We start from the raw sequence: 12,646 nt of genomic DNA on the forward strand, positions 1-12,646 counted from the left end.
TTAATGATGTGTGTTATATATGAAATAATTTTTATCTATGATTAACATGAAGAATTTAAGAGTAGATTTTTTTAGTTAAATATGGATCACCTTGTAGATCTAGTAGAGAAAGCGAGAATAAAAATTGAAAGTTGGCTTCTTACTGCAATTAGTAAAAAGAAATATTAGATTTGTAGGGTTTGAGAGCTCACCCATACCTCTAAATTTGGTGATATCCTCATGTGTTATGGAGGTTTGATAAGTGCTAATGTGTAGTTTTTATGATTGATAAAATTGAACACTTAGGAACTTAATTGTTGCTTAATGTAAGAAAATTACCCTAATCTGAGAATTATTGAATCTGATTATATATTTTGAACCAAGAAACAAATGAAGAAATTTAATCTCAATTTTTGTGTAAATTGCAGATGAATATGAAGCATTGAAAGAATTATTCAAGCTGGCATTGAAAGAAAGAAAGTAAAAACTTAATTGGATCACAAGAAGATTTATCTCAAGCTAGAGGATTTAGCTCAAGCTAAAACTGTCCAGAGTTGATTAAAGGTGCAGTACAATTCTAACCCAGGCTAGAATTGCTAGCTCAAGCTAAAACTGTCCAGAGTTGATTAAAGGTGCAGTACAATTCTAACCCAGGCTAGAATTGCTAGCTCAAGCTAAAACTGTCCAGAGTTGATTAAAGATGCAGTACTGATCTAGCTCAGGCTAGAATCGCTAGCTCAAGCTAGAATCGCTAGCTCAAGCTAAAAATGCACCGAAAGATCTAGCTTAAGCTAAAATGAGCTAGCTTGAGCTAAAGTTGATTATATAAATTTTGAAACACAACTCAAAACCAGCCGTGGAAAAAATGTGAGATCTTTAGAGAGAAGTTAGTGAGAGAAGAAGAAGGAGAACTCTATTCTTGGAGAAGAACTTGCTCAGATCAACCCTTCTTATGCAATCCAGATCAAGAATGAAGATTGGAGGAGCTGTCATGAGTGGCTAAGTTCTTTCTAACTTGAGATTGAATGTAATTTACCTTGATCAAATGTATTCTTGGTGATATATTTATAAAATTCTCTTTTCTACTTGTTCTTGGTATTTTTGTTTTATGCTTATTGCTTGATTCTGTCTGATCAATAGAGTCTTGATTTTGATCCTTAAATTTAACTGGAAAGTACCTTTAAGGATCTGAAATAAACGAAAATATTTGATAACTTGTAATGCTAGGAATAGATTCCAGGTTATTGATTGCATTATAATTCTGTTCCTAAAGCTGGATGATTTGTTAAATATCTGAGGAATCAGTGTTTGAGAAATTATCTTATGAATTTCATCTGTGAGGAATCAAGATGAATGACTTTAAATTAAGCATCAAGAATAAGTAGTTTTGAGTATTATATATTGTATTATTCAAAATACAGATGATTGAGATAGACACAATTCAATCCCAAGTATCTTTATCTATATTTGATAAGTTGGTTTTGTTACGTCCTGAATCAAACCCTAACTCTCTGAGTTATCTGTGAAATCTTTAATTTGGTTATGAACAAAGTCTCAAAATTATTTTCTATACTCAATGAGTTTTATAACAGAACATCTTAATTAGAATTGTTCTCTATGGGTTCGACATTCGTACTTTAAAGAGTACTATATTATAGTTGATTCGGTACATTTACCGAGAAATATCAACAAGGTTTAACTTTCTCTCATGATTTATAAGACATTGACCAATTAAGAGAATAATTTTGGAACTATAAGGGGAAAAATGGGAGACTTAGTTAACAATTGCAATCATAGATTAATATCTTCCTTTTTTCCCTCCCCTTTGATGCATGAATTGCACTTGAAAAACAATAACATCTTGAACAAGAGTAAGAGCAAAACAACCATTTAAATAACAAGAAAATGAGCATGAACAACACTGAGATGAATGATGCAAATTTTAGGACCTTAAAAGAATGTTATTTCATTTGGACAATGTTTTAACTTCAATAGATTATGTTTGGATTATTTATCTTTTAAGTTTTGAATATTAGATTATATGTTTCAATTTGATTTTGGATTTTAGTTTATGTAAATTTTGAAATTTAATTTTGATTATGATTATGCTTATGCTTGAAATAAGTTTATGTATGCTATTTTATGCTTGAATAATATTGTATTGGATGATAATTGAATGTTACAATTAATATTGTAGGTGCTAATGAGTACATGTACAAGTTTTGGATACGTTTAAATACATGTAAGGGTGCAACCTATAACACATATTATAGGTGCAATAATAACATTGAATATATGTACATGCATATCTTTGAAAACATGCATAGGTGCAATGTTTAAAGTCGAAGTGGATTATATAGGTATAAAAAAATAATGTAAACAATTTTATTTATATTTATTTCTTATCCAAGGAAATGATTTATGAAAGAATATATATTTATTTCATCATTTGGGATCAAAATACCAAACACTTCTTTCCCTTTACCTATATGTCATTCCTTATATTGATCATCCACCATTCTTAAGTCCTTTTTTTTTCATGACCTTTGATTCTATGGGATGTGGAACCATTATACAAGGTGTAAAGATTTGTTATGTATCAAAAATCTTTATCTTACTTCCAATAGATTCATTTCCTTACCTTATTTTTATCTCTTTAATGGTGTTTAGTGATATCCCCGTTTTCGCATCATACTCTTGTCTAACATATTAACTTTGGGAAACATCATTTATACTTTTCTCTACCACCATACACTACTACCTAATATGTTTTTTTTATGGAGTCATCTATCAATTCCTCATATTATTAACATAAACTTGTTGATTTGATATGGAAAACAATCGATTGTGTCCATTTGCCAATTATTTTTCCCTTGTCCATTTTATCTGTTTAAAACCTTATATCTTTCTCATCTTCTACCCTCTGCACATGTCTTTGTCGAACGAGTGTTGGTTATTTTTACTTTTACATATACTTTTTAAGTCTCTCCATCATATAGAGTCATTATTTGTTCATCTTATATTTTTTTAATTCTATTTGATCTTCATAGTTTACTCCTTATCAAAATCTATAAACCTTCATTATACATTTAAAAATGTCATGTCAACTTACTCATAATTACCTCATTAAATGATATGATATCTTTGACTTGCAATACCTCTAATTATATTTATATATATAAAAAAATAACAAACAAATAATTTTTTAAAAAATAAATAAAAATAAACAAATATCAAGAAATAAATTTAAAAGAAAACTAATTCGACCATATAATATTTTTTATCCAAACTTCTTCATTGTTGCTCATGTTAAGAGTCACTTTCACTATAAGAAATTCATCAAATAACAACCAAATTTAGAAACTAAAAATGATTAGTCACTATATTAACTAAACTAGATAATATTTTAGAGACTAAAAAATTATTTGTATCTAAGGTGATTTCTATTATTAATAAAAATTTATAAAATGGTTTCTAAATTAATAGTTAAATTAGCTACCAAGGTTTTAGCTAATAGTATTTTAGATTCTAAATTGGTCTCAATTAGTCTTTTAGAGACTAATTTAGAATCTAAAATATTAGTAGCTAAAACCTTGGTAGCTAATGGTTAGATACCAATTTAAAAACTACTTTATAGATTTTTATTAATAATAAAAACTACTTTAGATACTAATAATTTTTTAGTCTCTATAATGGTCTCTAATTTAGTACAATAGTAATTAATTATTTTGGTCTCTAAAATTAGTTGCAATTTGATAATTTTCTTGTATGTTTCATCAACTAGTCAACCTTAATTGATGATGTCATTTATTATTCATGACACATGTCATTAATTATTGTAATGTTGTTACCATCAATTTAATAAAGAAAATATTATATTAACTCATTTAAATAAAATGGGACTAAATTAAGAATATTCAAAATAGTAAGATGACATTAAACAAATCATTATAATATCTTAATTAAAAAACTTATTTAGCTCAAAATCAAACAAAAAAATCATCACAGATTTAAATATATTTTTAGTAGATAAATTACCGAATTTATTTTTCATTTGTAATAAATTTTTTAACTATTTTTTTAATAATTTTTTAATCAAAAGTATTTTAGAAAGCGGTTAGTGAAATAAAACGATATAAATAACGATTACGAGACCAAACATAAAATGAAAAAATTATAACAGAATTAATTTTTCTATTAAAAATAAAATTTGATAATTTAGTAATTTTTAAGCCTTACATTAAAATTTGTGAATTACAAAGTTGGGCTTCAAGTTTTAGAGGTTCAAATTAAATTTAATAATTTAAGATGTTTTAAGTTCCATCCATTATATAATTTATACTTATATATAAAGAAATTCTCCATTATAACCGTTTTTTGGTATACACAATTTTTTCCGATTTTATCCTTATTTAATATATCTCATTTTATTAGTATAATGGAATATTTTATCATATCATATAAATTATTTAAAAAAATAAAATTATTCTTTAATTTTAAATTAATATTAATGTACAATTTTTATATGCTGACTCCCCACTCTTTCCTTAATTCTTTATTTTAAGACAACTAGAGAGAGAGCATATTCTTACACATTTCCACACTAAATCTCATATCAGATAAAATAATATTAATTTTCAATCACCCTCTTCATTCCATTTCAAGCAACTATATTTTTTGGTAAAATCATTATTATTTTGTATCTATCAGCAAGTCAATCCTAACTTTAACATGAACATTATCACACTTTTGGATCCCAAAATTACTAATGGAAGAAGAAAAAAACTTGAAAAAAAGGAGAGACTCAAGCCGGAAAAGAAAAAAAGAAATTGTTTAATCAATTAATATTTTTTTTTTGTTATTTTATGTTTTTTTCAATTTTGACTCATTAAGATTATTTATGTATGTAACATTATTTATGTATGTATATAAAGTTTCTATTATGATGAAAATTGAGAAAAATACGATAAGTGTTTCCGCTAGTTTAGATAGTTTGTTTTTGCTATTTCTAAAAATGCGAGTCATCTAAAATGATAATGCATTTGGTGAGACATGTTTTTGGACATAAATGCTAATATTTCCTTTTGAATTGAAAGAAAAGTCACTGATTACAAGTAATAAACGTAAGATGACAATTAAATGTTAAATAGTTTAAATATTAATTACTAATAAATAAGTCATAAAGGTAACGTAATCATATCAGATGCCAACACATAAATTAGTAATTGCCACTAATCACATTGAATTAATTTATTTTTAGTAAATATTAAATTAATAAATACTATTAGTTATAAATTAAATATAAAGTATAATACTTTATTTTAATACTACTAACTGAAAAATATAATATAAATACAGTGAGAACATAATGTCTATTTATTTAATATTGTAAATATACTTATAATTTAATCATCCCACTTCAAATATAAAATAATGTAGTTGTTTATTGTCAATGGAATATAAATGCGCACACACACAAATATATATATATATATATATATATATATTAACATTGATAAATAAAAATTATCATAGACTTAAATATATTTGTAGTTATTCGAAATTATTGAAAAAAATAATAATAATATATTTTTAACATTTTCATCTTTCGTAAACCTTTTTTTTTGTTTTTGGCCAAAAAAACGCGCCAGACAATTAATAAATTGTTTCAGATAAAACTGTCGAGACTAAAAATAAAATGAAAAATTTATTAGAGACCAATAATTTTAATAAAAAGGACAAAAATGCATTTAAGATATTAATAAATATATACTACAATATTAATGTTAATATCATATTATATGTTTCACTTTTTTTTTGTCTTCACCCTTTTCCTTTTATCTTTATTTACTTTCTTATACTTTTACAATCTGAAATAAGGTGTATCATCATTTTTCAATGGGAGATTGCTTTGAAAAGATAAAATGGGAGAAGACAGATTTAGGCGAAAGGGAGAACACAAATTTAGGTGTACGATTCATAGTAAGATTGATGTTTTTTCTTTCAAAATCAACGATAAAAATTAAATAGAATAAAATGAAATATTAGGAGTAATTCAATTCATATGCAAAAATTTAAGTCCAATAACTTTCAATCTGCAATTTAAGCCCCAAAAAACAGTAAGAAATAAAAAAAAAAAATTGTGCTACACCCCACAAACTATAGTTTCCACCAATATCATTTCCAAAGTATTCCTTTTAACAAATATTTTGGTTATAAACATAAAAGGGGAGATCTACCATAAAAGAACAAATTTTTATGATTCATCAACTTTGCACTTGTCATGAATAAAAACAAAAAACATCATATATTAACTTTGCCTCTGTGTTGGCAAACATTAGGCATGAAACCATATATATATGAGTCCAGATTTGAAGAACACTTGTCCATCTAACATTATTATAAGGTAAAATCGAAAAGCATAAGAACTAAAGAAACGAAAAGAAGTTCATAGAGAAAACATATATGATAAAGGGGTCTACATAAAATTGGTCAGATGGAAGAAAGAGTCTTGAAGCTATCCATTTCGAGAAGGGCAGTGACAAACAACATGGATGTGGATCTCCCTCCTATGGAAGTTCCTGTGGCAACCACATCCAGCACACATCATAGCTTCATCAGTTTCTTCTGCTCCACTTGGAATGAACTCCATGCAACCATCCTGAGCTAATCCTCCAACATGAACTGCGTGATTCCTCTGACACTCTCCATGTTGTACATTCCTCACAATCGTCAACATGTTACTGCTAGGGCACTCTCGAGGGGGCTGTGTTCTCAAAATCACTCTACTCATGCTCTGCTATCCTTCAAATTCTCCACCTAAAAACAATGCAAAAGATTGTGTTAATTGTACCCTAAAACATGAAATAGGAAGAAAAGAAAGAGAAAAGGGAGCAATAAAGACAAAGAAAGAAAGAAAGAGAGAAAGAGTACAATTATGTGAAGGATATGAAGACTCCAGGCTCTGAAAGGTATATTTATAGTACAAGATCTGATTTCCATGTGGCCCATCTTTTACAAGTAACTGAAAGTAACTGATATAAGAGTGTTGAGTTGAGCTGTTTTTAGAGGAGAGAAAGAGATTTAAGATAAAAATAAAATAGAGAGAAAATTTTCTTAACATTGTTTTTAAGATTTTTTTTGTAGATATAAGAAATGGATTTTTTTAATAATAATTAACTCATGATCAATATATGAGATATTAGTCTTTTGCAATTTATTAAGTATTAGAATTTTTTTTCTATTCACAATCTTTCAAAGATTAATAATGTTTTGTGAGACTAGTTTTATTACTATATATTCACTGGTTGGTTGCTCTTGATAGCTTTTGTTTATATTTCATTATTCAATTTCTCTAAATGTTTGAATCTTTTCAGAAGTTCGTATTTATCATGTTCATTTCATAATTCTGGAATTGGAAAATAAAAAAGGAAAAAACCTTGCTAATTTTCTATATGAAAATTTTAACTAAAACGTACCTTATTTTGATGAAGGAACAACTTTTTAAAATAAATTAGGAAAAATAAATGGTTAAAAAGATAAACATTTAAAATAACTCAATTCATATCCCTAAAAAAAATTTGTATTAATTGCATCATTTTCTTTTATCTAAAATGAATTGATTGTTTTTAGATACATTGCATTTAGTATCCATTTTGGTTGAAGTGAGTCAATCTACTATTCTTATATTATTAAAAAAAATCATTAAATAGAAATTAATTTTAGAGAAAAAAATAATTCCTTATCATATTGACTAAATTAGATACTATCACTACAAGAAAATCATGAAATAGAAACCAATTTTTAGAGACCAAAATAATTAGTTGCAATAGTAACTAAATTAGAGACCATTTTGGAAACTTAAAACAAAAATTGGTTTCTAGATTAGTTTCTATTATTTTCTATCATTGTTAAATAGTTTCTAAATTGATATCTAATTAGCAATCAAGGTTTTAGAGACTAAATTTAGAAACTAAATAATTGGTAGATAAAACATTGGTTGTTAATTAGATACCAATTTAGAAACTATTTAAATATAATAAAAAATAATAGAAACTAATTTAGAAACCAATTTTTGTTTTAGTTTCTAAAATGATATCTAATTTAGTTACTATTGCAACTAATTATTTTGGTTTCTAAAAATTGGTTTCTATTTGATGATTTTCTTGTAGTGTATATAAACTAAAAAGCATTTAGTATCCATTTTAGTTGAACTGAGTCAATCTACTCTTCTTATATTATTACAAAAAAATCATTAAATGAAAATTAATTTTAGAGAAAAAAATAATTAATTATCATATTGACTAAATTAGATACTATATGAACTAAAAAGTTATTGGTATCTAAAGTAGTTATTATTATTAATACAAATTTATAAACTAGTTTTTAAATTTACATTTAATTAGCTAATTGGTATTTAATTACCTATCGAGGTTTTAGCAACCAATTTTAGAATATAGTTGAACTACAAAACCATCATTAGATATAAACTAATTTTAGAGAAAAAAAATTATTAGTCATTATATTAACTAAAAAAAATAGAGACTAAAAAATTACTGATATTTAAAGTAGTTTCTATCATTAATAAATAGTTTCTTAATTGGTATTTAATTAGTTACAAATTTTAGCTACCAACTTTAGAATCTAAAAAAATTGGTAGCTAATTAAATGACAATTTAAAAAATATCTATTAATTATAGAAACTGCCTTAGATATAATTTTTTTTAATATCCAAAAGAGTATCCAAATTAGTTAATATAATGACTAGTTTTTCTTTTAATGTTGGTAGTTAATTAGATATCAATTTAGAAACTAGTTTATAAATTTTTATTAATAATAGAAATAAATTTAAATATCAATAATATTTTTAATCTATCAAATATTATTTAATTTAGTCAATATACTAACTAATTATTTTTTCTTCCAAAAATAATTTCTATTTAATAATTTTTTTTAAGTGTAGTGTAATAAATATATAAAATAAGTTGGAAGAACAAAAACATAGTTAAAGTGAATAAACTCATCTAACTCACTAATCCATGGTGAATCAAATCAACTTACAAAATTGTTTACTTAAAAAAATAAATTAGATTGAGTTAACTAAAGTTTAGGTCAATTCGTGATAACTAAACCCGTATGAACCAGATTAACCCACTTTCACAACTTTACTTTGTGGTAAAAAAAAATGTATAATTCTTTTATATACATGACCTTTTCCCTTTATTGATTTCATATGTGAAGGGAAATAATCTCTCTAAACTTCCGTATAAACAACCTAGGATATTCTGACAATGGATTCAATAGAGATACATACAGATATAAAAATAAGTGTATCTCAAATATAAAATACGGTCAAGATACATACAAACAACTACTAATATATATTACAAAAAGACCACTAAAGTGTTAAGCTTCAACAATTCTATAATTCTATAAGATAAATAACCAATGGATCTTTAGAAAGCAGTATCATTTGACGTTTAGGAGATTGTTTCTAACATTAATATAATAAATGCGAAAAATACCTACTCTTGATCTCAGTCAAATATGATTCTTCTCGATTATTACATTATCTCGTATCTTGTTTCAAGAGATAATAATATCATTAAATTCCTTCATTGAATAATAATAAAATAATATATACATATGAATCAGGAATGATCCAACCTATATGCAAAGAAAGTAAGACCAACTTTAATGATATTATTAGGAAAGATAGAACAACAGATTAAGACCAACTTAACAACATAAAACTTTTCAGACATTTACTCTAAATATAACCCAGACAACAACTCCTACTGATAACAAATTAAAGTGAATAAAGACAGACCAACAGATTAAGACACCAATCAGAAAAAAAAAACAAGCATAAGGATATTTAGAAGTTACTAATTTCTTTCTTTTTTCTTTTGTTTAATAATATTTTTTTCATGTGATGGCAAATGATTGTTGTTACTTGAGGTGTCAGCCTAGCTGAGATCTTAAGTTGCATAGTGATGCCTAACATAAAAGCTTTTATTTAAAAAATTTAGAAGTGGTCCAAGACCAAACCTTCAATTGAGTCAAAGAAAAGATCTCAGAAGAATCCAAAACTCCACATTTAAAAATAATCTTATTCTTATGACTCCAAATCTCAATAACCACCGCAATCCATATTTTTTTTATCAATAAAGAATAAAATATAATAAAAGAGATACTTCATGGGTATCTCAACCCGTATACAGAAACCAAGAAACCCAAACCAGCTAACCGCAATGCAGATATTTCTCATCCTTAAATTGACAAACTTTAGAGCATTACTCACCCTAAACTGTAGATGCATTTGACAATCATAATGATGCTAATTGGTGATTTAAATGAAGTTGTAGATATATATTTAAATGAAGGTTGTTTATTGCATTATAAAAATAGAAAGTAAAGATGCACCAAGCTCATCTTCTTAATCTATTATTTCCACTACTCATCTACATAATTGTCCAGAAAATATGCATATAGTATAGAGATTCACATTTTCCACCTTATACCATTGCGCATTTAACCATCATTATCCATAATTTGTGGCAACATATCTATCTCAACACAAGATCCATTTGAGGATATCCCCTTCCTCTCCCATTTTCTCTGTTGTTTTTATGTTTGTTATCAACAATAAATAATATAAATAAAAAAGAGTACTAGTACTCTAATCCGTATAAAAAACTTCAAATTCTGGAGCCAAAGTCTATCACATCAAAGATCCTATATTACAATCTAAAAAACAAAAAGCATTGTAATATCACAAGATGTAACAATAACAGTATTGCTTCAATTTTCATCTCCCCCAAAAGCAGAACACCTACCAGCAAGGGACTTTTCTGAACATCAAACCAGATAAACAGAAAAGAAAAAGAAGCCTTCTGTCAAAAAAACCAGTTTGCAGAGGATGGTAAGAGTAACAAAAAGCATCAGAACCCATGTCTGAGCTACTACCAAGCACTCTCAAAAGTTTGATTGCATGAGCACCTTGTCTTTATCATTTCCTTGCTCCCTCTTTGTACTTTTTTTCTGTAGCTACTGTCTTCAGAAGGGTCGAGCTTTAGAGTCTAAGGTGAAGGGTCCTTCTAAGGTTTCTAAAAATAGGTAGTTACAGTAAGTGTTTAGAGAGGTACCCTAAAGTCCCTGAGCGTCTACACTAAACTATGAACACCAACCACAGACAATGAGTGTAGAGCATAGGGAATTATAGGCTGTGATTTTAATCCCCAAAATAGCATTTTCTAGTTGTATATATAAAGTGCATATTCATTTTAAATGCTGATGAATGAATGATGAAGTGCATATATAAGGTCATGAAATGGTTGACACCTTTAAGAGTTGAGCTCAACATTACATGGTTGCATGTCATGGATATGTAAAGATGCATGTTTATGATTTGATTGTTTCCTCTTTTGTTAGTTGTGAAGCTCTTTGTAGCTAAAAATGGTTTGGTAAAGTAAATAATATATATTTTAAACTAATAGTAACACTAAAATAAATAAATAAATCCTAAAATAAAAAATAAGTAAAATTAATTTAAACAACATATATAACTTTATTCAAATGATAACTGAAATACAGAAAAAGTATCAAAATATATATACCTTTAAAGCTTTAAATATAAAATTTTAAAATTATTTTAATTAAAAAAACCTAATGATCACTTGTAATATTTTATTAGATTTTATTAATTAAAGATCTAAGTGTAATTAAAAAAATAAAAAGTATTGAAATTCTGTATTATTGTTCAATGTTTTTAGGATATTTAAAAAAATAATTGAATAGTTTCAAAATAGTCCAGAAATTATTTAAAAGTATATTACTGTTTAAATATATTATAGTTGAATTCAAATTTAATCTACAATCATATACACTTTTGGATAAAATTACAATCAACTTAAAAATAATTTGATCAACTATTTTTACAAAAGATGTATAAAAGAAAAAACTACAATAAACATTAAACATTTCAACACTAAATATATTAGTGTGTAGTATGATTCACCTCAGACAAAAGTCAAAATGTACGCATCTCTTGCAAATAAAAGAAGAAAGCATTAAGAAAATCCAACCAAACAGACTTCTAAGATTGGATTGGATTCGACCACGTGACTTTTCTAAAAAAATATCTTAATCCTTAATTTTTTTATTATAATAATAAATAATTAAATTAAATCGATCCACTTAAGAGGTGGTTCAACCCTTATACAGAGAATAAAAGATAAAAGTTGATTTCCACCTTCATATATAAAACCTATAGATTAATCCTCTACTCCCTTTCCCAACACTAATAACTTAAAAATAAAACAATGCATAAGAAAAATACTTCAGTATGATCAATCACTTCTCCTTTAAACAAACAATTATTCTTGTGTCTTTAAATTTTACTGATAAAAACTATCTAAATATTATCTATAATAAGATTAAATGAATTAGGTGCATCGAAAATCTGAAAATATGTAATGAGAAGTCATATAATGTAAAACATTTCCATTAAAATACTTTAAGATAGTAAATTTTATTTATACATTTATTCTAAGGTTGGTTAAGGTAGTAAAACAACTCGTGTGGTCCACCAAGTTTAAAGTGAAACAGTTTATTCTTTTATTGCATTGACAGATAATACCTCACTAAACTTTTGACTATATCTGAA

Source organism: Phaseolus vulgaris, chromosome 8 (assembly GCF_000499845.2).
Source record: "Phaseolus vulgaris cultivar G19833 chromosome 8, P. vulgaris v2.0, whole genome shotgun sequence".
NCBI classification, from domain to species: Eukaryota; Viridiplantae; Streptophyta; class Magnoliopsida; order Fabales; family Fabaceae; genus Phaseolus; species Phaseolus vulgaris.